The sequence below is a fragment of the Lissotriton vulgaris genome, chromosome 4_1 (genome assembly GCF_964263255.1).
Source record: "Lissotriton vulgaris chromosome 4_1, aLisVul1.2, whole genome shotgun sequence".
NCBI classification, from domain to species: domain Eukaryota; kingdom Metazoa; phylum Chordata; class Amphibia; order Caudata; family Salamandridae; genus Lissotriton; species Lissotriton vulgaris.
In genome coordinates this window covers 436399272-436425976 of record NC_141691.1, presented here as the reverse complement: position 1 = coordinate 436425976, position 26705 = coordinate 436399272, and positions in this window count along the sequence as shown.

Sequence of the window (26705 nt, the reverse complement as noted above, 5' to 3'; positions counted from 1 at the left end):
AAGTGCGGAACCAGAATGTGGAAAGACCCGGACCCCAACTGGTAAAGAGAGTTCCACTATTAACATATATTGCCTCATTAGTTGAGCAAACAGTTATAGACTCCCCTGTCATACTCACACGATTGCGACTACAGACCCACTCTGATTTTCCATACTTCCAATCACACCAGGTGTCATCAACCCAATCGTTGACATCAAGGGCTATTTCCACGGAGATGTGATGCCAGATTTAAAGCTTGAGTGTGTATATATATATAAGTGAAACTAAATCTCACCTGTCAGGATGTACTGTTGCCCGTAGGAACACTGGGACAAATGGTTCTTCTAGGATATATAAGTCCTATCTGAATCTTTCCAGAAATATTTAAGATAGACAGATCTGGGGGCAGGAATAAAAAAAAGCCACATATGATCCCCTCTTCACTCCTGTTCTTTTCACCATACTTCATCTCATTACAGTGGATGTAAATATATTTATAGTTGAGAAACATATCCCCCTCTCACCTTATATGTATTGATCTAAGGGCAATGCCGGTATGTTCAATGATATTTTTTTCCTGGAATGTGAAACGGAAGACCCATAACACTCATAATGATAGAAGCTCCTTTTGTGCATGATCTACAGGATACAATGGAATGCTGTAAGTTCCAATGCATTACTTATATATGTTATACACTCTCCGTTAAAATCACCCATTTAAACGCATTGAAAACGAGTCCGCGTGTGAATGTGGTCCTTCGTGTTGAGGTCACAATGGATTCCACTTTGATATCTTGTTCTGGTTAATCAATGACCAGGAAGTCAGTGCTCGCTATCTTGGATTGCACAGTGTTCTGTGAGAAAACGAGAGAGTGCTGTTCGACTGACTAAATCGTGATCAGCTAAGAAATGGGGTTGTACCCTTGTGATATCTTGTTCTGGGTAGCCATTAGCCAGAACATTGGCGCTTTCTACATTGGATTGCGCGGTCTTCTTACTGTTACATGTCAATTATCTATGGCACCTGTGCCAGTGGCTCATCTCCGGCCTGCAAGAGCCACTGGCACAGGCACGTAGACTCTTTTTCAATACACGAATATTGGAAGATAATTATGTTGTGGCGGTAAGCGTCTTGCAACTTGATTAGTACTAATGTTGTGTCCTTCTGTGAATTTTTGTACATTGACTTTTGGAAACCAATGGGTATTTGTATATATAACATTCATGAAAACAAAACTTCACTACAAATAGAATAGATGAAAGAAAAGAAATGAATACAATTATGATTTATGGTCACATCAAGTGTCATGTGTGATCTTGTGGAGTGATGACTAAGAGACATCAGTATTGGCATGTGTGTTGATTTGTACTTGATAAACTTGATTTAGGGCCAAAACCCTCTCTAGTTGAACATGCCTGTAAGGAATGCATTGTGGTGACAGGCTGAAGTACCGAAAATTATTTACCACCTCCCAATTATAGTTATATTCACAACCAATCCCATTCCCATTACCAATAATCAGTCAGTTGGCAGTGTAGAAGGTCCAAGCATTTATTATAACAAAACAAACTCTGCCAGAGGAGCTCCTTGCAACCTAACCCCACGAGGTCCGCCAAGAAGACTGCTGGCACACTGTCAGTACATCACATATATACAGTTGCATTTGCAGAATCATGGCCCAAGATGGAAAAATACAAGCTGGTACAGTTTGGTACAAAAAGGAAAGGCCATTTATGGCACACAAAGCACTCTTGGTTTAGCTCATCCTAGATTAGCAAGGTCGAACGGGTGACTCCCTTCTGCCAGCTTCGAGACAGTCCGCCCGCACCCCTCCTGGAATGTGCTTATCAGGCCTTCTCCTGCTACCTACAACCTTGACGGGCCTAACAAGCTGAAACAGCAATTCTGCAACAGTTGGGTTATTTCTCAGGAGAACGAATCTGGTGCAGGGAATGAACGGGGTCTGTTAATGTAAGGCTTCGAGCGAGGCCACAAAATGGCGTCGGTCCAGTCAAGAGAGTGTAAAATGCGGAGAGTGGTGCAAACTAGAATTCTAAAATACGACAGATGGATTTATGCTAATGTTTGCGTGCATATGCTAAAACATTTAGATACATCATGCTAATCTTGAGATATCGATTATAGATACTGTATAAACGAAAATCGATTCCGGTTCCTCAAGGCTCAAAGATCATCATACATTAGAGTCTCAGACACAAAGTCATTGAACTCGCTAAGGAAGGACATCATGGCACTGTTGCCACCAAAGAGCCCTAAGTGATCGAATGTGTTGATTTGTACTTGATAAAATTGATTAAGGGCCAAAACCCTCCCTAGTTGAACATGCCCGTAAGGAATGCATTGTGTTGAGAGGCTCAAGGATCATCATACATTAGAGTCTCAGACACAAAGTCAATGAACTCGCTAAGGAAGGACATCATGACACTGTTGGAACCAAAGGAGCCCTAAGTGATCAAGTGTGGTTCCTGCGCCTAGACGAGAGAGTTGCGAGGGAACTAGAGGAGTGCCTCCTATGTAATTGCCTTTCCCCTGAAGTGACACAGCATCAACTAACCATTGTTGATCTTCTTTCACGTGGTGGGAAAGAGTGGCTGTAGATTTCTCTGGGCCCCCGGCAAATGGACATCATCTCATTTTAGTCATTGATGAGTATTCCTGTTTTTCCCTCATAGAGGAAATGTCACCAACAACACATGACAAGGTCAACGAGCGGCTGGACGATATCTTTGCAGCAAAGGCCATCCCAGACATTCTTAAATTTGATAATGGTTCACGTTCAGTAGTAAGGAGTTTAGGGAGATTCTAACTAGCCTCAATGTCAAGCATCAAAAACGTACATCCTTGTGGCCCCAAGTTAATGGTGTTGTGGAACGATTATCAGCACCCTAAAGAAAGCCATCCAATGCGCATCAATGGGGGAATTGAACTGTGTCAGGCTCTCCATGCCTATTGTTCGACTCATTACTCCATCATCGGTGAGTATCCTGACACCTTGTTGTTTGGGAGGGCCACAAGAACCACTGAAAGAACTCAGAATGCTGACGAGGTTTGTGCCACTGACACTACGTGAAAACATCAAATGAAGTCATATGCTGAGCGACGTTTGCAAATTCAGGAGATCATCTTTGACGAAGGTGACAGGGTTCTTGTCAAACAAAAACGGAAGCGGAAAGCAGATCCTCCATTTCCTGCTGGGCCTCTGAGAGTTGTGATGTGCAAGGGACACATGATCATGGCTCAACGTCTTGGAAAATCCATCACAAGGTACTTGTCACCTTTTGGACATCTCTTTCTACATTCATCAACCTCTGTAATCACAGATGAGGCTGTCCCACCTGATGGCCTAGATCAAATATTTGCTCCTGTACTCTCAGTGTCCACTCAGGGTACAACTCAACTACCTCATACCACGAAGTCTGAATTCGTGGTATGTGAGCACCCAAACGACTTGTCAAAGAACTATAATGCTACTGTTGTTTCCACCTTTTTTTTTATAAGGGGGAGATGTAGAGTCTATGAGCGCTAGGACCCCCTGGTTCAGGGCGGACTCAATGATAGGATTACATAACTATTTGGGAGGTATTAAAGTGTGGTTATTAATGGTTATGAGACAATGAGAAGTTCAGTTGAATGCTGTATGCTGATGAATAGAAACGTCGGTTATGAGCTCTCTTCTGGAGTGTTCATTTTTCATTCTCCCGGTAAGGACGCAACTGTAGTGTTGTGCTGTACACATTCTAGTGTCTCAGCAGAAACCTAGTAAGTCAGCCGCTCCCTCATGGGAGTGGACACACATGCACCCCACACCCATCCATCACAGGCATCACGAGTGACATGACCCTGCAAATAAAAGGGCCAGGATGCTTGTGCTTGAGGCCAGTTAACAAACCACCTACCTAGTGACTGTGTCATGATTTCAGCAGCATGTGGGCCTAGGGCCCACAGCACCACAATGGCAATGAGTGGGTGCTATCCATCACATGAGGTACAGGCCGCCTCACGATTCATGGTGATAGGAGCATAATCTGGGACACCCCATACCTGTTGCGCTGCTGTACTGACTGCCCTGAGAAGGAGATTGGGCTCCATACCGCCACTGTAGCCCGCTAGTGTGAAGTGGGCAGATCCACAGAGAAGAGGCTGACCTAGCTTTTCCTGGAAGGAGGTGAGGAAAGCATCAGTGCTGCACCCAGATGGCCTGCACCCTGCCTCAAGTGACAAAAATGACTACCCTGGGTCGTGACAGCCAGCAATACCCCGCGGCTTTGCCCGAAGCAGCATGTGTCACAGGCTGCAGAGAAGCCTGCAGCACAGTCAAGGCAAGGCCAGGAGCTCTGAGAAGGCTGCTGCGGCCTGTGATGAGACAGCAGACCTGCAGTCCCGCAGCAGTGGTAAACCCCGTTGATCTTTGCAGCACGTGCTTGGCGGAGGCGACTGCACCAGCTCTCCGGCACCACAGGTGCCCGTAGACAAAAGCGGCCCTGGCCGGGATGAAGAAAGGGAGGCCACCCGTGCCCATCACCTGATAGTGCTCCCCCTGCTGACCCTTACCTGCCCAGTGGCAAAGCTTCCCCCTCTCTTGCTGTGGGCCTGCTTACGCCATTGCTCCTGTGCCAGGTAGTGCATCCGCAGAACCATAGACTGTCCCTCACTGTGCTGAGGCCTGGGAGGATGGGTGAAAGAGCGGGCGGCTCGAGTGCGAGCCCAACTGAATGCTGGCATGAAGAACCGAGGCATGATTGTGCACTGTGAGCCCCCTGGTGGGGGGTGACCACTTTCACAGGAGGAGCGAAGACCGTCATGGTCTCCCGCAACATCCACATAGCACAGGTCCTGCACCCTCTGCCTCACTGTGCATGTTGTGCACCGCACAGTGCATGAGAGGATCTGGCAGCAGGAGCGGTGTGGCCTGGCAGCATGAGGAAAACTGCAGTGGCCTCTCTCCAAGTGCCTGCCAGCAAACTCTGCCTATCGCAGGAGCATTAGAGGAGTAACAGCATGATTACCGGCCATCAGAGATAATTTGGCGCACTGTTGGTCAGATTGCAGTTAGGCCACAGTGAAAAGAGCGACGCTGTCCCCCCCAAGACCCACTTACCTGCAGCACCAGGAGCAGCTTCCCACACGACAGGGACAGTCTGCAATGAGCGAGAACGCATTGTGCACCCTTTAGTGGCAGCTTGCCACTACCGTACTCTGGGGAGAGTCATATGCCCCTATTGATAAGCTGCCACAACTGCAAATAGAATGAGATCCTCGTCTCCCATAAGACACCTGTTTGCACCCTCTACACTTTTGCTTGCTGTGTGCCCGCTAAGGAAATCAAAATGAAGCCAAATCAGCAGATACTCATCACTGGCCTCACCAAATGGCGCAGAGATAAAATAGGGCAGAAGTTGTTAAGAGGCAATGTTCCACAGTGAACCACCTAGTGACAATAGGCCACTACAGCAAGGACCAAATCCCTGGTGCCTCCAGCAGACAGGGAAGCAGCGACAATGCCTTTTCCCTCAGTACTAAAAGAAGAATATGCATAAAGCATACCCCCAAGTGGGCGCATGCCAGAGGATAATACTGTTGGGTCGTTGGCACACAAGGGGGAAAGGACAATTAGCTCAGCAAAAAGTTCAGTGAAAGGAGAATGTACATAGCACACACACCCCCTAGCAACCGTCTACCGCCACCACAAACAGGAAGACAGTGTCACACGCCCCTAGTGGCTGCCTATCCCTTAGGAAGGAAATAGAATGCCACACCCCACCAAAGCCCCAAGAAGCCCAAAGATGCACCAGCCCAGACAGGCGTCAAGTAGACAAGAGCAGTAAAGCTCAGGGAAACCGAATGCGCCACATGAAGTATGTGAAGAATTTGCACAGAGAGTCCAACACCCAGTGGCTATTGATGCCATTGCAAGTGAGGAAACTGTGACACTCGCCTTGAGTGGTGAGTAGTGAGTGGGCATGCCAGGTGTCAAAAGGTGTCAAAAGATGGCGACCATGAAGAAGTCAGAAGTGTGCAGTGAGTTGCACTCTAAAACCTGACAGCACAGGCAGTCGCCCAGGAGAGAGACCTTTCCACAGAGAAGAAGGAAAGCTGAAGGTACCAGGGAGAGCCTCAACATCTCCACTGCACCACAAAGCCCTGCAGTGGGCCAAAAAACAGCACAGTTTCATCCTTCACACTACATCAAGATGGAGTCACCAGTGGCCCAAGACAGGCAAGAGGAGAGTCGCACACTCCCTGTGGAAAGTTGCCACTGCAACATGTGCTCCAAAGACATGTGACACGTGGCCAGACGTCACCTCACACTGCATGCAAGGAGCACGTTACACGAAGGCACCGACCCCGCCAAGCATGCCTGAAAGGAGGCAGAAGCAGGCGCCACGATGGAGCAGGCCTAAGGCGGAGGCAAGATGCCCACGAGTGAAGAAGGTGACTTGCCATCCTGCTAATGGAGCACCGCGAAGACCCTTGAGTAAGGGATCGGACCGGCAAGAGATCTGCCCAAAGAAGAGTCACAATCCTGTCACCAAGAAGAACCAGACGAGCACAGGTGCGCCAGAGAGACCAAGGGGAGAAGAACGAGGACTCGTACCGCTACAAGACAAGAACGCACCCAGAGACACCAGATACCACCAAGGAGTGGACTGACGTCCCTGGAGAAAGATCAATGGGAGAACCAAACGTAAGACGCAGCTAGCATGAACAGCATCTCTCTGCATCACTTCCCAGTGCGACCGTCCATTCCCAAGCATTGGCAGTCTAAGTTGGATGGCATCCGTGCTCCCAATTGCAGAGGCCACAGGTGAAGCAAGACGAAGGTACGTGGCTGCAAAGTCCCTCCAGACATTCTCTCTCCCAGCAAATCGTCATCACCTGTTGTCTAGTTTCAATGGCAACCACAAGATCACTGCCATGTGCATCACCCCATCCAACCAAGGAGCGACATCATCACCAGAGTGGAGTCTTGCATCTGCAGAAGAACAAAGAGACTGATGCACACCCATTGAAATGAGAGACCAAGTGTCCAAGGGCTATCCGACAGTCCATGTGCCCATGTGTCCTAATAGCAAGCCCACTGACCATTAACTCACACACCCGAGCGGCTGCCCGAATGACGTTGGCAGATCCTGTCAGTGTTCCTGCATCGGCCCCAGGCGGCTCACAAGCAGCCCTGCACAAGGGCCTCAAGTACATCCTGCTCCCAGGGATCCTCGCACGAGTGATGGTCGAATAGCGGCTCGAGTGACAAGGTACCGGGAGGTACCGCAGCTTCAGGGGATAATGTCCTGAACATCATCGCCGCCATTCCAGCCCTGGCAGATTGGCCATCCTAGTGCCCAGACACCTCAGGCGAAGACTCTGCAGCGACGCTCATGATGCACCATATTTTAGTTGAAAGACACCAACAACATCGCCGCCAGAGCATGCTAGCTCAGCCATCAGTGTGAGAGGACATTGATCTGACTGACAGGCTGCCAAGGAATCTGGACTCCATTGATGCATCGTTCATGCCCAGTAGACTCTGGCTAAATTATGGACGTGTGCCGAGATGCTCAGGTGCTCCAAGCTGCAACTGTACACTATTGTCCTGCGGACTGCCTCTCTGGCCCATGAGACTGTGTGGTGTGCTATGTGAATAGTTTGTTTCCAGAAGTTGGACTTTGTTTGGATTGGAATTGGAATTGGAATTGGATTTGTAGAGCGCATGGCTACCCGGGAGTGACCCAGCGCTGCGGAATTAGCCTGTGAGCAACTGAAAATTAAGGGAAGAACCAAGTTTTAAGGAGCTTGCAGAATTTTAATAGGTTAGTTTCCCTCTGGATGTTAAGAGGGAGGGAGTTCAAGTGCCTGGGGGCGTTGTAGGAAAAGGCCTTCCTCCGGATTGCGCCTTCTTAATTCCGGAGCTTTCTGTTGGGTTTGTAGGTTTTAACCAGCGCCCAAAGGATGGGGGGACCCTTGTCCTGAAGGATTTTGTGTGTGATACAAAGGGATTTAAAGTTAACTCTTTCCTGAATTGGGAGCCAATGGAGGGTGTTTAAGGCGGGTTTGGCTGAGCATTGATTTGTTATGCCTGTCAGAAGTCTGGCTGCTGAGTTCTGGACAAGTTGAAGTTTGGAAATGACATTTTTGGGGGCGCCAAGGTAGAGGGCGTTCCCATAATCAAGCCCGGAGAAAATAAGACCCTGAATAAGGAGTTTTCTAGAGGGGGTAGGTAGTAAGGGGAGGATCTTGCATATAGTTTGTAGCAGGCCGAAGCAGACTTCCACGGTTTTCCTAGGTTGAGTTTGAAAGGTGAGATCCTGGTCAAGCCAGATGCTCAGGCTTTTCATTACTTGTTTTGGAAGGGGGGCTGGCCCCATACAGGTAGGCCACATGAGCTTGGGAGTGAGATTGGATTGATTACCCAGCACCAGGAGTTCAGTTTTCTCACCATTCAATTTAAGCTGAGAGCCGTTCATTCAGCTAAAGATTTCTTTGAGACAGGAGGACAAGTTTTCCGGGGAGTGGTCTGATTGATTCAGTGAGACGACGACTTGGGTGTCGCTCGTGTGAGTTTAATTCAAAAGGGGCCACTCTCTCCACCAGTGGGGACATATATACATTAAAAAGGGAAGGGCTCAGGGACGAGCCCTGAGATACCCCATAATGGAGAGGAATAGTTCTGGAGCGGATGTTGCCTTCAGTGACCTGAAAGGTTCTATTTTCAAGGAATGTTTTCAGCCAGGATATAGCGGATCCTGTCACTCCTATCCTACTTAGCCGGTGACCCAGGATATGGTGGTTCACCGTATCAAAGGCTGCGCTTAGATCCAGGAGGATCAATGCGGCAGATCCTCCGGAGTCAATGATCTTTCTCACTTCCTCTACCACTGCCATTGATGGAGCAAGGATTTTCACGTAATGCGACTTGCTTGAATTCAAGAACCTCGCATAATCTATAACGTTATTAATCAACCTGTTCCGTTATTAATATTGCACTTTCACACTACACGCGGGTGTCCCGGAAACGCTTGCTTATGTGTTTTTTAATCCTAACAAAGCTTGCACACTGACTGGTCGCTGCTATGCGGGAATTCAGTCTGCGCATGCGTCGGTCATACCCATGTGATGTGACGCACTCGTAGTTCTGGAGGGATTTTTTCGCACATGCGCATTATTGCAAACATGGCTGCTTTGTTTTTAACATGCATCTTGCTTGCTATCGCTGTTATTGCACAAATGTCTATTTCTGCCTAACTCTTAACGCTATAGATATTATAAAGTAAGGTATGTAATATAGCCAAAAAAGTGGGGGATACCAACCAATTATGGGCGCACTGACCTTAATATCAGGGTACAAATTTATACACAAATTACAATCATAAGATGGTGCCTCTAGAGAAATGATGCGTATCCTACACCACTGGCTCCCAAAAGAAGCGGCAATATATACAATATCCTCTGAGCACACACCCACAGTTCACATGTATAATTCAAAATGTATATTTGGCAAGTAACTCCAATCCTCAGGAGTCGAATTGGTAAGTATAAATTCCCAAAGTCAATGTCAAAAAGTCAAACTTCCAATATGAAAAGTCCTTGTAGTTTATTTCATAGAAATTAAGCATACGGTAAATCTTTATTTACCACATAATTTGGGGCCCGAACAGGTTCCCCTCCCCCACCTTACACGCCGGCGGTGCGTTGCAGGCCTAGCCCCCTGCCACAGCCGTGACGGACAACTACGCGTACCCGCAGGATTTCCTGTATCTCCCTCAGGCCAACGGAGGTAACTGAGACTGCGATCGACACCCAGACGAGGCGGTGAGGAGTGCGGAGGATCCCGACCAGAGCCCAGCCGAGAGAGCAAGGTCCGAGGTGTTCAGAGGCCCACCAGTTCCGAAGTACCTACGTCACGAGTCGAGTCAAGTCCAGTCCGGAATGGTCCAGTCCAGTGTCGAGTTTCCGAGGCCTTCCGTTCCGTGCTTCCCGGTGAGTACCGTTGCTGGGGACGCATCTAGACGGGTGCATTAATTTGTGCCCGGTCAAGACGGGTTTGGGTACACAGACCCGGTCTGCACTGTTTTAGCAGTGTATCTGTACTGTTTAGCAGTATATCCAGTATCCAGTTATCTAGTTATCTAGTTATCTAGTTATTGTTGTTCGTTTTCGAAAATGTTTAAATGTGTTTCAATGTCGTGGTATGAGTGATTGTTTGATCTTCATTACTGTGTTTATTGTATTAGTTGTGTCCAAGTCCGAGTAAGTATCAAGTATCAAGTATCAAGGTTCAGAATGCCACTGTTTTCTAAGCTACGTCAGATAGGAACTAGGAAAGGGATACTCGAGGAAGCTGTTCCCATCCCACCCAGGGACACTCCCGGATATTTTATGTACCACAAGCACGGCTTAGATGCCATATTATTTCTCGACTTGTGGGCAGATTACACTAAAGACTTAGCAGAGAATCAGAAATGGCCCGTTACAGGGACATGGGATGCCGAGTGCATCATGAGAGTAGAGGAAGCATTATGGAAAAAGAAAGCCAGACAGTCACAGAAAGATGCCATTGAACTATGGCGTAAAGAATCACATAGACGGACAGAGAAAGCACTCAGAAAAGCAGAAAAAAGTAGAGAGGATTCTGAAAAAACTAAAGAAAAGGAACTACTAGAAGAAGGACAGAGAGTCAGAATAGAACAACACGAAAGACAGAGCAACGCAATTATGACAGGATTGTATCCAGTCCTGGCCGAGGGCCTGCCCAAGGCGACCCCGGAAACACCGAAAAATCTGCCCCCTCCATTGGTTCCGACTAAATTACGTCACAAGACCGCAGCAGATATTTTCCTTTCTTCCTATTTAGACGACGTAGCTCCCGAATATACCAATGTCCCACCTGCACCTGTACCACCCGCTGATCGTCTGCCCCCAGGTCCGCAACAGCAGACCCCTCCTGCACCACTTCCTGCACCCCCTATTCATCCATCTAATCCTTTTGGGACTGGCACAGTTCAGGTTCCAACTCCGTTACAGCAGGCACCGACCCTACAGACAGATTATGCTCAAGCCTCCGCCTCAGGAGGTGCATCAGGAGGTTCGCGTACCCCGCCACCAGTACAGCGATTAACTGTTAGAGAACTAGCAATGCAACGTACTCCGAAACCGGTCACAATTGAAAAGCTTAAAGAGTATCTTACAGACTGTAGATATGATCCAGTACCAGGCAAAGACGGTTGCATGATATTAGCCTCAATACGTATAAGACGTGCTGCAAACTTTTTAGTTCTATTTCCAGGAATGCTAGATTATCTAGACAGGATATATCGTTTTGTTCAGACTGGGGAGGGTCAGGAATGTATTCACGAGGCCATGGCACATCAGAAAGTAGACACTCAAGGTTTAATATTAAGATTCCTCATAAACTGTTTCATAAGGGAACGAGACCGGCCTGGTGTAAATAAAGAAGAGATGGAGGTACTAACTACATGGGGTCAGAATATTGCAGATGGAAAACATGATAGACAAAAATGTATAGAGGCCATGTACAGAAAAATCCGTAAAGAAATAACAGTATTTCATGAAAGAGAGAAAGCTGAAAGGGAAGCAGAAACAGACGTGAATAAATCCTCAGAGGAGGATGAGCCAGAAGATACAGGTACGGTGGCCTATGTAGGTAAGGGTAGACCCTTTAATAAAACGTTACGTCCAGAAAGCAAGAGACTTTTTCACTCTGCTATGTTAAACCCGAAGACTCCTGAACATCTATTTCAAGCTACCGATAAAGTAATTCAAGAACGAATGGGGTACCATGTACTCAGTTCTATGGATGAACAAGAATTAGCCAGGTCAGCAGTACAATGGGCTGACAATTCCGATAGATATAATGATGATGCAGTAGCGCAAACCTTTTTGAATCTTTCCCCAGACGAACAGCGACTAGCTGGTATGTACATGATACAGCACCTCCTTACGTTGTATAAGAGCCAACATTCTGATCCAGGTCCCCTACCTGATGTACTAATAGAGTTACTAATGAATAAATGGAGAGGCCTAGGTACCGATTTAATTAAAGTTATTTTAGAACATCGACACAGATATAGTGCTTTCCTGAATCCACAGTTTGTTTCAGCTCCACCCCCAGAAAGGAAAATGTTCTACATAGACAGACAGAATCCCTTACGAGAAGTACATCCAGTCAGGAATGATGATAATACCCTTACACGTGTTTACGTATACACGCCTATAACTAAAATGGAATTGTGAGAAATGAAGAAAATAGTGCCTAGTCATGATAAAGACCCAGCAGGTTTCCACCGTGAAATAAAAGACATGTTACTCATGGGAGATTATACCTATCCCGACATTATGAAAATACTGAAAGTGTTATTGCCTGCCGGTATTTACGAGAAACTCAAAGAAAAAGAATGGGAGGTGGGAGACCAAAAGATTGATTGGGCTGCATTAGAAACTCAAGAGACAGGTCGAACCCCAGGGTTGGGTCTTGGGGATAAAACTAAAGCATTACCAGGATTGTTAGTACAGGTTTTGCCACGTTTGTTAGCAACTAAAAAGGAAGACTGGGATGCAATCTCAGCCTGCAAACAGAAACCCGATGAAGACACTAGTGATTTTTATTCCCGTTTTGAGAAATGTTTTATTATTAATAGTGGCCTGAAACCAAGTAGCGAGTCATACCCACACCTTTTTGTATCCAAATTAGTCGAGAATTCCTTGCCCCAGGTTAAGAACCGTGTACTGAAAGTCAAGAGCACATGGCAAGCTAATTCGCCTTCACAAATGTTACAGATGTTACAGTACCACCAGAATAGGACCAGGGAAGAACATGATCACGAACAGAGACGTATGAAAGACACAAAAATGAAAATGCTCGTTGCTCAGTCAGTTCCAACTGACGGTCAGAAAAAGGGCATGACACAGTCCAATAATTCAGCAGCTCCTGTTAAAGGGACGTGCAACTATTGTAAACAGCCAGGTCACTATGTAAACGATTGTGCAGTTTTGAAACATAATATATCCACAGGTAAAACTAAAGAGAGACCACGTCAACCTAGACAAGACCAGGTCCAACAACACGTTCCACAGAATGTACAGCCTATGCATGCTCCACAACAGACAGTACAGACCGTAGCGGTACTACAGCCACAACCGATTGCCGCAACACAACATGCAACTCAGCAGATGTACCAGTATGCACAAACTGACTATCCCGATTATCAGCGATACACATGAAACAGCCTAGAGAGGGAGGTTGGCTTGCCTCTTATTGAGGTTCCTGTAGATCAAGAAGGTCCTTACGTACATAGTCAGGTATTAGGGAAAGATAGAAAGTTTTTAATTGACACAGGGGCAAGCAGGACGACAATCAGTCACGACGAGGTTCCAGGGGCACCCCTCTCAGGCTCACAGAATGTTTCCCTTGGATTTTCTGGAAAGCCTATTGTAAATGAAGTTTCAAAACCAGTTCCCCTTTCAGTTGGTCCGTTGTCCCGTACTACAGATTTATTGCTCACAAAATCATGTCCAGAAAACTTACTTGGAATTAAGACTCTGAAAGCTCTAGGAGCTGTAATTTGTTGTTCTCCGGAAGGAGTAAGATTGTTTCTGCGTGACTTTAAGGGTCACTATGTGTTGAGAGATATTGATTCCAGATTACAAAATGTTCCTGCACATTTATGGGCACAAGGCCCCACTGATGTAGGTTGTATGCACATTACACCATATCGAGTTACACTCAAACAAGGTGTCGTTTTACCACGAATCCGACAATACAAGTTACCACCAGATGCTGTAGTGGCTTTACTGAAAATCATTGACGAGCTCATTGCACAAGGAGTGGTTGTGGAAACCGACTCAAATCTCTGTAATTCCCCTATCATTCCAATACTTAAACGTACTGATCCGAATGCACCTCCAGTTTATCGATTAGTGATTGATTTACGAGAATTGAATAAATGCATTGTACCACAATATCCCGTGGTCCCAGACATTTCATCCCTATTGACTGCTATTGATTCCGAAGCGACGTTCTTTACTGTAATTGATCTGAAGAACGCCTTCTTTAGTGTCCCCATTGATCCGGAAAGCCAATATCTTTTCGGATTCTGTTTAAATGGCCGAAGCTTCAAATTTGCACGCGCACCTCAAGGATTCACAGAAAGCCCCAGCATCTATAGCCAAGCATTGAAAAGACAACTTGACAGTATCCACATGCCTGACAACACTGCCTTACTCCAGTATGTCGATGATCTATTGATCACCGCCCGTAGCGAACCTGAATGTGAACAAGCATCACTGACGGTTTTGCATTTCTTGGCTGACAAGGGACACAAAGTGTCTCCTTCGAAGCTGCAATTCTGTGTTCAGCAAGTGGTGTACCTTGGGCACTTGCTGTCCAAGAGGGGGAGACAGCTAACACCTGACCGTATCCAGTTAATTGTAAACATGTCACAACCCAAGACACAAAAGGAGGTACGGGCCTTTATAGGCCTCACTTCTTACTGTAGACAATGGATCCCTCAGTACGCATTTCTAGCCAAGCCACTCATACAGTTGACAACCCAGGAGGCAGCGACATCGACTGTCCTCCCTTGGACTCAGGAACATACACAAGCTTTTGACGACTTAAAGAAAGCCTTATGTCAAGCACCAGTTTTAGCAACACCATGTTACAGTAAGCCTTTTACACTTTTTGTCACAGAACGCGAAGGTACTGCATTGTCAGTACTCACCCAGGATCAAGCAGGTTCACACAAACCGTGTGCTTATTTTTCTAGTACATTAGATCCAGTAGCCCAGGCTCTGCCTGCGTGCTTGAAATCAGTAGCAGCAACAGCTCTAGCAATCAGACAAAGTGATTCCATAGTGTTAGGACACCAATTGACAGTACAAGTTCCACATTCCGTGGAAGTTCTTTTAAACAGAACACAGACTCAGCATTTGACTATAGCACGACTGACAGGTTATGAATTAACATTGTTTCAGCCACACATAGAAATCAGACGTTGCAATACATTGAATCCAGCTACACTTTTGCCATTACGTGAGACAGACCCTTTAGCACATGATTGTGTTGAAGTCATTACCATTACGACGAAACCCAGACAAGACTTGACAGATATCGCATTACCAGATCCAGACCTGACACTTTATGTGGATGGTTCATGTGTGAGAACAAATACAGGAGAGTTAGTGGCCGCATATGCAGTCACGACAGAAACTGAAGTCATAGAAACACACCGCATTGACACCCTGTCAGCTCAAGCAGCAGAGCCCATCGCTCTGACCCAAGCCTGTATTCGAGCCAAAAATAAGAAAGTTAACATATACACAGATTCCCGTTATGCCTTCGGAGTTGTACACGACTTCGGAGTTCTCTGGCAAGAGAGAGGTTTTTTAACTTCTCACGGTGCCAAAATCCAGCACGGTCCCCTCATTCAAGCTCTGTTAGAAGCAATACATTTGCCTACAGCCATAGCTATCATGAAATGCAAAGCACATACGAAAGTTACAGATACAATTTCCCAGGGTAATGCCCTGGCAGATCGAACAGCCAAGCATACAGCTCAGACTCATACTCACACAACTGATATGACAAAGACAATCGTCCCGACACCGATACATTGCATGACCGTTAGGGATCCCGCCCTAGATGTAATTGACATACAGACACATGCCACACCAGATGAAATCAAGAAATGGACTGAACTAGGAGGGATCCAGACAGAACAGGGATGGATGACGAAGGGAAAATCCACATGGTTTCTCCCCGACTCTATGGTTCAAGTTATCATTAACACAGCACATAGTCCGGCACATTTAGGAGAAAAAGCCATGCTAGACAGTATTCAAAACCTTTGGTTCAATAAGCATTTACGAGCAGCAGCAAAACAGAAAGTGCGTACTTGCATGATCTGTTGTCAGTTCAACCCAGGTAAAGGCATTCCCGTAGAGCAAGGTGGATTTCATCCTCCCGATCACCCTTTTGAAGTCCTCCAGATGGATTATATCCAGATGGAACGTTGTCGAGGATTCAAGTATGTCCTCGTAGTTGTATGTGCACTTTCCCGTTGGACAGAAGCATATCCAGTCCCAGATTACACTGCTCCGACCACTGCCAAGCAGCTGGTACGTGAATTCTTCCCACGGTATGGTTTGCCCCGTGTCGTGTACTCAGATAATGGTCAGCCATTCTCGTCCGAGCTCATGAAGCAGGTATCACTCCTGCTAGGTTATCAGTGGAAGTTCCACTGTGTCCGACATCCCGAGGCAGCAGGTCTCGTAGAGAGACATAATCAGACCCTGAAAACACGTCTCGCTAAAATATGTAGGGAGAAGGGCGTAGACTGGATAGTAGCCTTACCAGTTGCTCTTTTTTACATGAGAATGATAGCACATTCAAGAACAGGGCTGTCCCCGTACGAGGTGGTCTTTGGTAGGCCACCGAATATGTGGGGGACGCCTCTGCCTCGTAAGATCACAGATGTTGACTGTAATATGCTGACAGATTACCTTGCTTCCTTGATGTCTGCACTACAATCATGTCGTTCACAGGTAGCTGCAGCCTTTCCCGACAACACCGAGGTGAAGCCACACGAGATCGTCCCTGGAGATCTGGTCTTTATCCGCAATTTCGACAGGAGGAGTCCGCTGGAGCCCCGCTGGCAGGAGCCGAAGCTTGTTTTATTAACCACAAGGACCGCAGTGAAGGTGGAGGGCCGCAAGGGCTGGCTCCACTCAAGCCATATTAAGAAATACCATGGACTGCCGCCAAAGACTGTTTTCCAGCCCTGCCCCATTCCAGAGACTGATACTAAACTCCCCCTGGTAGAGAAAACTCCATCTCAAGAATTTCGTATGAAGTTGAGGTCTAGCAAGTCAGACAGTTTAATTGTATAAGTCCTCCCCTAGGTGAAGCGGTTAGACAGGTTCCTGACATGTACAAGTTAGACCCCAATAGAGAGAGAGATAGACAGAAACAGCTCAAGAAACGAGAATATTGTAAATCTCTCCGTAGTCACTGCATCGTGACATTATTGATTATGTTTTTTCTGAGTCTTACAATTATTGCTGCAAGTTTATTATTACAAATGTACTTTCCTATTTTCACACGTGCACATTCTTCCTCAAATAGCACTGTCGAGCATACTTTCAGTGAATTGCCCCCGCACGAGTTATCATACCGACTTGCGCTGCGCAACAATACTTTCATCAGTATGTTACATCATTCTCATCAGACCAGCAATGCTACCAATTGTTGGATATGTGGCCGACTCCCTCCCTATCAGAAGTACAAGGGAGTTCTGCCTCTCTTTCCGTATCCGTTCACACACAATGGTTCCTGTGGTGCATGGTTTAGTTTAATGAATTCTTTAGATTCTGATTCCATAGTTTACCAAGGCAATTGGGTATGGGGAAATCTGAACATAGTTATGCACAAAGTATGTTTCCCTGACAAGGAGGGTCTACCCAAAAGGACAGGGACCGATCTAGAAAATGAAGTATATGGATTAGGTAATTATACACTTAACCTCATGATTCTGAATGTCCAGTCCGATACAGGACCAGACTTACCCGCTATGTCAGTATTACCAGTCAAAGGTGAATTATGTGTCAGAAAAAATGGTTCAGTACACCTAGGTCATAGTAAATGTACTACTGTGATTGAATTCAGTGATAAAGGCAAGTCTACATTCAAAGCTACCCGCCATTCCTATTTCATTTGTGGTCAGACAGCCTATATACGTTTGCCACTAGATTGGGATGGGACATGTTACATTGCATTCCTTCTGCCACCTGTTTTTCTAGCTCCACCTGATTATCATAAGAACTCCCGTCTAGTACCTAATAGACCCAAGAGAGAACTCCCGATTGTCGACTATACTGAAACGGCATGGGAACGATACACAGATTTCAATAAAGGTTTCTTTCCCTATTTAGGAGCTGTCTTCAATAGCAAATCAATACGTCACTTGACCAGAACTCTCGAAGCAGTAGTGAATGAAACTACTTCCGCCCTAGGCAACTTAACAGAGGAACAGTCTGCTATGAGACTTGTTGTTCTTCAAAATCGTCTTGTCCTTGACGTCATCCTGGCCGATAGGGGCGGAGCCTGTAGAGTCATCGGATCGAGTTGCTGTGTTTTCATTCCAGAAAACGCACCGTCAGTATATAGAGCCATAACCCGTCTCCATAAGATTGCAAGTCAGATACACCAGAATCCAGGCACCTGGACATGGTCCGGTTGGTTCTGGAGCGTGTTATCAGCCTGGGGATGGAAAGTCCTATCCTTCCTCGGAATAGCCCTTCTCATAGTATTCAGTTGTTGTTTATGTTTACAGTGTGGGCCAGCGATTTGCGGCTTGTGCGCCACATCATGTATTCCCCATCCAAGTTCAAGTTCTAAATCCCGCCTGAAAAAGGAAGAGCAAATGATGTTATATGAACAAATAGATGGACTAATGAAGATTGATATATCATGAAGGGTCCGTAGGGGACAAGGAGGGAATGAGGTAATATGAATTTTTATGGTCAATTGTGTCCCCTAACGTAGACCCCAACGGCTCCATGTACGTGCTTCAAGTACATGTATGTTCCCTCCACAACCAGCTATGAAGACGCAAATACATTTGCGTCCAACGTTAACATGTCCTCTTTCAGATCCACCATGAATGGATCGATAATTCAGTTCCTAAGTATGCCTTGACACCGTCTTTACATGGTGCACTTTCACGTTTTCCTGGCTCTGGCGAGCTAGGCCCTGATTTCTGCCATTGAGCCCTTTCTGCCTCCTGCCTCTGAAAGCTGCAGCCTGGATCTGCATCCATGACCCTTGCCTTACTCCCTGCGCGGCGAGCGATGCCCGGCTCGGCCTGCTTGCCTGCCAAGACTGTATTTTGCCTTCAAGTTATCTGCTCCGCTCCTTGAAAATGCATTCCTGTCTAGTGTTTTAGGTAAACATCTCCCCAGCTGCAGAGCAAAGGGCCCGGCCTTTCTGTCTCCGTGCAAGTAATTCATTGCTCCCGTTACCATGGTAGGCCCATGGCCCCTCGCATTACACGTAGACACGTAGTCACATATGCACGCACTAGCAGTCAGTATAGAATAGCCTCTGCCCGAGAGACCTTTCCTTCTAGATAATACAGTTCCTCAAACACTAGATATCAGATATGATTTGGGATTAGGTTGTTCTGACATGCCAGACTTCTGTCTCCTCTTTCGGAGCTAAATGTCAAGTCCCCTTTACCCTCCAGTTTCACGTCAATCACACGTCATGTTGCCTGCACGCGCATCCAGCCATATATTTCTGCTGACACTGCAGGATTCCTCTATGAATCCACCCACTTGTGACACTTTCATGTGATGTCTCTAGCGCACACCTCCGTGTACGCCCTCGTGCACGCCTTCTGTTACGCACATGTGTTCTTATCTCATTTCTTCCAGCTGTTACGCCTTTTGTATCCATCACCATTGTATGCATTGACTATATATATTGTACACTGTTAATAAAGCATTGTCTATCCCTTCCTGAACCTCCATGGTGATGGAACAAGATAACCTGGTTCGAACCATTCCATTACATGGAATAAAACCCTTATAAACTCAGACTCCACGGACTCTGCCTCTCATTTTTGATTGAGCTATTTTATTGAACTTTACCACATAGAAATTCCGCATAGGTGCTTGGTAACGTCGGAGGATATTGGACACGCTTCGAATGCGCGGAATACAGGTGGTCGTGAAATTAGAAGGAACTGAAATTTTGACAGCCGCAAACAGAATTTTGAGAAGATAACGACCCTGTGCTGAGTATATTATTGTAAGACCGTGGACTGATTATTGATTTATGCTGGGAGGACCGTATTGTAGTGAAAGACAACTGTTAAATTCGGAGCCCTGAAGAAGTCGAGGTATTATATAGTACACGACGAAACACGTGTTGGCTGGTGTAATCAACCTTGAATATTCTGTGAAATAAACTACAAGGACTTTTCATATTGGAAGTTTGACTTTTTGACATTGACTTTGGGAATTTATACTTACCAATTCGACTCCTGAGGATTGGAGTTACTTGCCAAATATACATTTTGAATTATACATGTGAACTGTGGGTGTGTGCTCAGAGGATATTGTATATGTAATATAGCCAATCATGGTATACAGAGTAATCATTTTTTTCTATGTTCCTAATTTGTTTTCGCTTACTTTTCATGTACCGCGTATCTGTGGGCCTGGGAGTGGGGAGCCTCTCCATCTTGGAAGTCTGAATGGAACTGATCATGTGACAAGAGAACCTAGTCTTGCAGCAGTGGAACTCAGCCAGCTGGCTGCCGAAGCTGAGATGCTCCTGGGAACCTGCACTCTGACCCAGCGAGAAGAAGCTGTACTACACCTAAAATTGATACAAAATTGTTAGTCCACTGTGTGTCCTATTGTTCTCTTTTACACGTATGCCATGGGAACTGGAATGTAAGGGGTGGGTACGTAAAATGAATATTAATTGTGGGAACACTAAATTTTAGGTAGTGACAATGACCTAACCACCTCACTTGTCCAATCCAAAGTTGGGGATCCTGTCACTTGCAACATTTGTGGGTGGTCCACTGACCCGAAAACAGTATAACTAGCCTAGGTTTAGCTAGAGAAATTGTCCGACTTGTCCGAGTAGCTGACTTGTCACCGACCCTACGAACTCTATAGATGATTGATACAGAGAGCTGCGGAGCACTCTGTCCATAATTTCCACAAACTCACTGGGGTGGAATAGTTTTAAGTGCTGGCGAAGCACTTTGCTGGGAGATTCGAAAACCCAATCGGGGTTATTGGCAGATTTCATGCAGAGAGGGAGTAGCGCAGGCGTTGCATCCGAAGCTGCAGGTGTTGGTCGTACCCTTTGATGAGCCCAGTCCTGATCCAAATCCTGAAGGGTATCCTGTCTTGACGGTCCATGAGCTGTACCTGCTCGCCTACTGGCATCCTAAGTCCTTGAGGGTCCTTGTCCTCGCCTTTTTCCCAACTGACCCGTGGCCAGGATTAGTCCTCATTCCCGTCCTAGGTAAATATATATCTGTGGGTGTCCGTCTATCTTTACTTTTTTCCCTTTTCTCCTTTTAAATAAAGCATCATTGCCTATGTTATTTTTCCTTGTCTTTTACCAAAAGATTTTACATGCAAACTGTATTATTAGTTATGTTCCATTTTTCCCCTTACCTATAGGATATTATTGAACTGTTTACTTATTCAGTGTGATCTATCCTTTAGAATCTATGCTTTAAATGGTAGATAGAATAAGGTCTGTTTTAAATCACTGATGAATTCTAGAACTCTACTAAAATAGTATGTTCTTTCCCACTTTACCTGTCTTAGTATAAGCCTGTAAACTGAATAGCATGTTCCCTGTTACCCTTTCCTGTAGTTTGCTCGCACTCAATGGTGCTCACTCTCATTCATAGTTACATTATAGTCCTGATTCTAGTTATTGATATTCTAATCTGTATAAACTTTATTCTCATGGCATATGGAATTTAATTTTTACTATATAAAGTCTTGAAAACCCTTCAGGTGTCTGTGGTTATTACAAAAGTATAAATCATTATTCAAATGTACAAGGTATTCTGGTTAGCCTTATCTCCTACCCCTGCTAGCTCCTGATTCATCGGGAACATAGGTACCTGTGACAAGGATTGGTAAGTCAGGTACAACGGGAAATAATAGTAAAGAAAACACAAGAATTACTGATGGTGATGTGTAAGCTCGCCCATTTCACAAGAGTACAGTAATAAACACGTTATGGGCCCAAGTGCGTACAATTTGGTGAAATAAAAGAGTCGGGCGACCTGCGCGCTCTATCAGTAATTTTCTGGTAGCAGGAGGATGGTTAGGACTAGTTAAGATAGGCAGCTAAGATATTTTATGAATAAACGTGAATCTATAATATGTGCTGCTAAAATTTTATTGCTGCTAAAAACATTTTTTATTATTGCTTTGAAAATGTTATAAAATGTTTTGAAATTATATTTTATGAAATACTGCTGTATTATTATATGTGATTAACAAATTGTTAGTGATTGTTCTATGTTGTCTGGAATCCCCGGGGAATAGTATAGCGGGTGGTGAGCAGAATCCACTTAAGCTGTGAGGTCATTGGCTGCGAGGAAGATTAGTGCATGGTTAGGAAGAACTGGAAGCGCTAATTAGGGTTTTCTGAATGAACAGTTGAATAAAAGGCAGCAACCAGCCGCGTAGCTAGGGGGGGGGGGGGGCGGGGGGAGCGGTCCGCCCCAGGCGGCACCACTTTTGAGGCGGCTGAGGCTGCCGCCGCGCGGCCGCACAGGCGGGCCGGCACTGGAGGAGGCCCGGCCGACGAGGCCCGTGCCTGTGAGCTGTGATAGGGCGGTGCGTTGGCCCGTGGCCGGTGGCGCAGGACAGCGCCTGATTTACACATAAAAATCAGATCTCATCATCAGGCACAGTCAGTAGCGCACGCACACACCATGATGCATTTAAATGTGCACCACCTGTCGGTTAACTTTCACTTCCGATTATTTAGCAGCACAACGTCATCAACAGGGCCCCCACCCCACCTCCCAGCCTCGCTCACAGAGGCCAGGGCCGTCAATCAGGTAGCGTATGCGCGGTGCGCACAGCCGCAACCAATGACGGACCTGTACCATTTTGGGCCAGCCTTCTCGCCGTCGCGCCAGTGTGACCTGTGACGCGTTGCGCAGCCCTGCGGCTGCGCGCTCACTGCCCCAGCCCCTCCCGTGACCTGTTGTGTCAAGGAGGAGTGCGCGTGGACTGTGGAGAGAGACGACGACGACCACTGACCACCACCATTCTTCTTGCCTGGCTGGGGCCCTGCTGCCCTCAGCCCTGCCCAGTTCAGCTACAGTACTCTGTGTCACCCTGTGCTGTGGCCTGTGGGCTGTCACTGTGTGGCTGCGGGCGGGCGGCACTCTGCGCGACACGACACACACCAAAAATTGAGGTGAGACTAGAGAGAGAGTCGGTCGCAGCGGGGGACGGCGGGGGGGGGAGCGGGGAATCGAGTCGAGTCCAGAGAATGCCTTTGAAGTATATTCCAGAAATACTTTTGTGACAAGTTGTGCCCATCAGCCAGGATCGAAAATCACAGCCGTGATGACAATGGCAATGCATGATATCTTCTTTCTTACTTCACAATTAGAAGCAAGACCGTCGATGGACGAGCTTGAGGATAATACGGTGCTTAGATAAGGTCAGGCTTGCATTCCCAAGAACAGCTCTGCCAACACAGCAGTGTACTTGGCAAACATAAATAAGATCTTTGGGAGGCATCGCCAAACACTCAACTGTGAAATCACCATGCTTGAAATCAACAACTTCTTCACCCAAGAATCTGCATTTACATGACGTTTAACTTTGGCATTTGCAAAACACATAGCTGCCATAACCTGGAAGTCCTAGTACTAGGGACTGTACTGAAAGATATACATTAACTGGGGCAGCTTTTTAGAACAGCCAGGTTTGTAATTGTTTCTTGAAAACAGCTTCGGACAAGTGTAGGCAGTGATGGTTCCAGAGTTCTGGGGCCAGATATTCGAAGGAGCGTCCCCATTTGTCTGAGCTGCTCCACGCTCAAGGCGACGCCAGGTGAAGAATTCTTAGATCGACGTGTAGTAGTGGCGGCATAAGGATGAATCAAGTGCTGGATACATCGTTGGCCAGAGCCTGTTTTTTGTAGCTCGTGCCAACTCTTTTCTAACAGTGTGGTTTATTTTCTACCTGAAACCAGAAGGCAATATGGATTACATTACTGTCTTCTTGTTTTCACGGGTGTTGAGATGGGGGCAGACATACCAGGGTGGTGGGGCTTGATTTTATAGCTGAGTTTCAAATCGCTATGTGTGACTGTGACATCTTCATAATTTCAGTGTAATTATGAGTGACATTTCAACTACTATGAGTGACACTGTCTTGCAAGCATAGCTGCCAAGGTTTCAGATTGCTATGTGTGACACTGTCTTAATTTTAGAGCAATTATGAGTGACATTACGAGGACTACGAGTGACACATTATTGCGAGCAAAATCAAGCAATGAGGACAAGGAAGACATTTAAATATCAGATATTATCCCCATTTGAACAACGAGAAACTCTATGATCATCTTAAAACTTAGGTAAAACACCAGAAATGGAAGGGCACTAAACAGACACAGACTGTGTGGCTACCGTATCAGAGGTCAGGCAGGCACAGCAGCTTTTAATAAGATGATATCATTGATCTGCTCATTCATGACCTGAGCTAGCCTAAAAAAGAGAAATTAATAGCATAGCAAGTGCAACTAGGTTGGTTATACCATCACTCATTCTAAGGCATTATTGGTTGCTAGTGCAATAAGATCAAAAAGAATGCTGGGAAGTGTCAGCGCACAACCCGGTGGTGTTTTGCTCTTAACATGCGATCGTGCAAATAAATGAATAAATACAAATTGCACTATCACAAAGGTGTAAAGTGAAGTCCGAAAAAAAGTGTAACTTTCATGATCGAGGTAACTGTTAGCAGCAATACTACGTGTCTCTCCTCGTAGACTCGGACATCTTTCAAGTGCTCACCGTCCTTTTTCCCCAACAGCCGCCCCCCCCACCTCCCCCCCCCCCCCCCCCAAGGGGCGGCACACTGAGGGGTAGCCCCGGGCGCCACGAGCTCTAGCTACGCCCCTGGCAGCAACGAGTCTGTGTATGAAACTTCAGTTGTGATATTACCTAGTAAGGGTCACAAGAGGAAGGATTAGTAGGTTCATTGAGTGATAGCCAAAGAGTACATTGGTGAAACTTTAGACTTAGCATACATCCCGGAAAGAGTGGATGAGTCAAAAGAAGTAACAGGTTCTCTAAGGCTTGTGTGAAGGGTAGGCAGAAGGGTCTATCCGTAGTGAATGAAAAGTAGACAGAAGTGGTTTACTTGTAGTGAAACCAAAACCTTCTTTCTTTTTAAAACACTCGAGCACAGTGGCGAATGTTATACGTTGTTAACTAAATTAAGCACTTGCACTTTAAGAAAAATTCAAAGTTTCCGTTACCTTGTGAAGGAGGGAGTCGTGCCGCGCTGGTATTGGCTGAAACAGCGGGCGTGTAACGAATAACGAAGCTAGTATTGTAAAGGAGGGGTGAGTGCGGGAGTATTTGCAACCTCTGTGTTGATTGGTTGTTGAATATTGAAAGGCGCGCTAACATTGGAAGCACGTTTATAAACAAAATCACACACTCGGAGCTTGAGGATAGCTTGGAGAGGTGTATGTGGTATCCTGAAATCTTACCTGATCCGAAAAATCTAGGTTTTCATAAGGAGCAGATGCTCAGAGGTAGACCTTACAATATGTACGGAAACAAGAGGAAAATGTCATTTGCCGAAAAGATCAAGAATTATTTCAAGAAAGACAAGCCCGTCAGAACTAGGGAGGGTGTAATCATTCCACCACCTAATACTCCCGCATCCTTTATGATGTTTGACAAAGGGTATCATACCTGTGTATGGTTGGAAAATTGGGTAAAGTATACCGAAGATGACGGAATCCTAGCGTTTCCTCTCAATGGTACCTTTAATAGTAGAATCCTGTTTAACTTGAGGACCGGAATGAATGACCTACACTCCAGACCCAGATTAACGCAATATGAGGCTTTAGAGGAATGGGAGATTGAGGCTTAGAGCGAGACAGACCCCGAATGGATAAGGGAGTAAGCAAATGGTATCCGAAATTGCAGCGAGAAACAAAGGAGAAAAAGATGAAACAGTGGAGACAGAATATGATGGTTGAGGGACTGTTTCCAGTATTTGGGGTAGAGGAACCTGTGGGAGGAAAATGCACAGAGAAAACCCGACACCTGATGGCTGCATGTGATTCAGAAGATGAGTATCTGGAGGATTTATTTATGAAAAATCCATCTCCTTATGATGAGGAGTCAAGGTCCCTAAGTACAAAAAACCCATTTTTCAGACGCCCTAGAAGTAGAAGGGCCAGTGAAACAGATACAACCGGTATAGGTAATAGGCAAACCAATAGGGATGGGTTTTGTAGACCTAATACCACTGTCCCAAATTATAGACCATTTGGAGATGAAAGACCAGTTATGACAGTCCCAACGGGCCCGAGCCTGTATCCACCTTTAGTTCCGCAAGTATTGCATGACACATCCATTGAAAGGGTTTTGCACGAAAGAGAAAAAGAAACCTGAATTAAACAGCGAAATGAACTCATTCAGACAATAGCACAGATAAATCCCAGTCCTGAAGCTCTGACAATTCCAGTAACTTTTGGTCCCGTTGTCCCTCTTTATGGGGATAGACAGGCTAGTACGAGAACTCCAGTTATTTCTCCTGCCGTAGCACAGCCCAGGAAGGAGCCTCTCATCGTTGATGACCAGGCAAGCGAATGTGAATCTGTGATTTCCCTAATTGATCTGCCCATAAGGGAACCGGAAGGCAGTATACCCCGGACGAGGCCTCAGACTAGGGCAAAGGAAGTCCTGATTGAAACAGGTTCAGGGACCCGGAGTGCCACAGTAGTAACTCTGGAGGAATTAGACTGATGGACCCGAGAAATAGAAAAGGAAACTCCCCAGCCCAAACCTTTAGATATCTACAAACTAAGAATAGAAATGGAGGAACTTATAGCTGGAAATGTGGGATTAGACAGGTTAAACACTCTTAATGAGGAGGAGT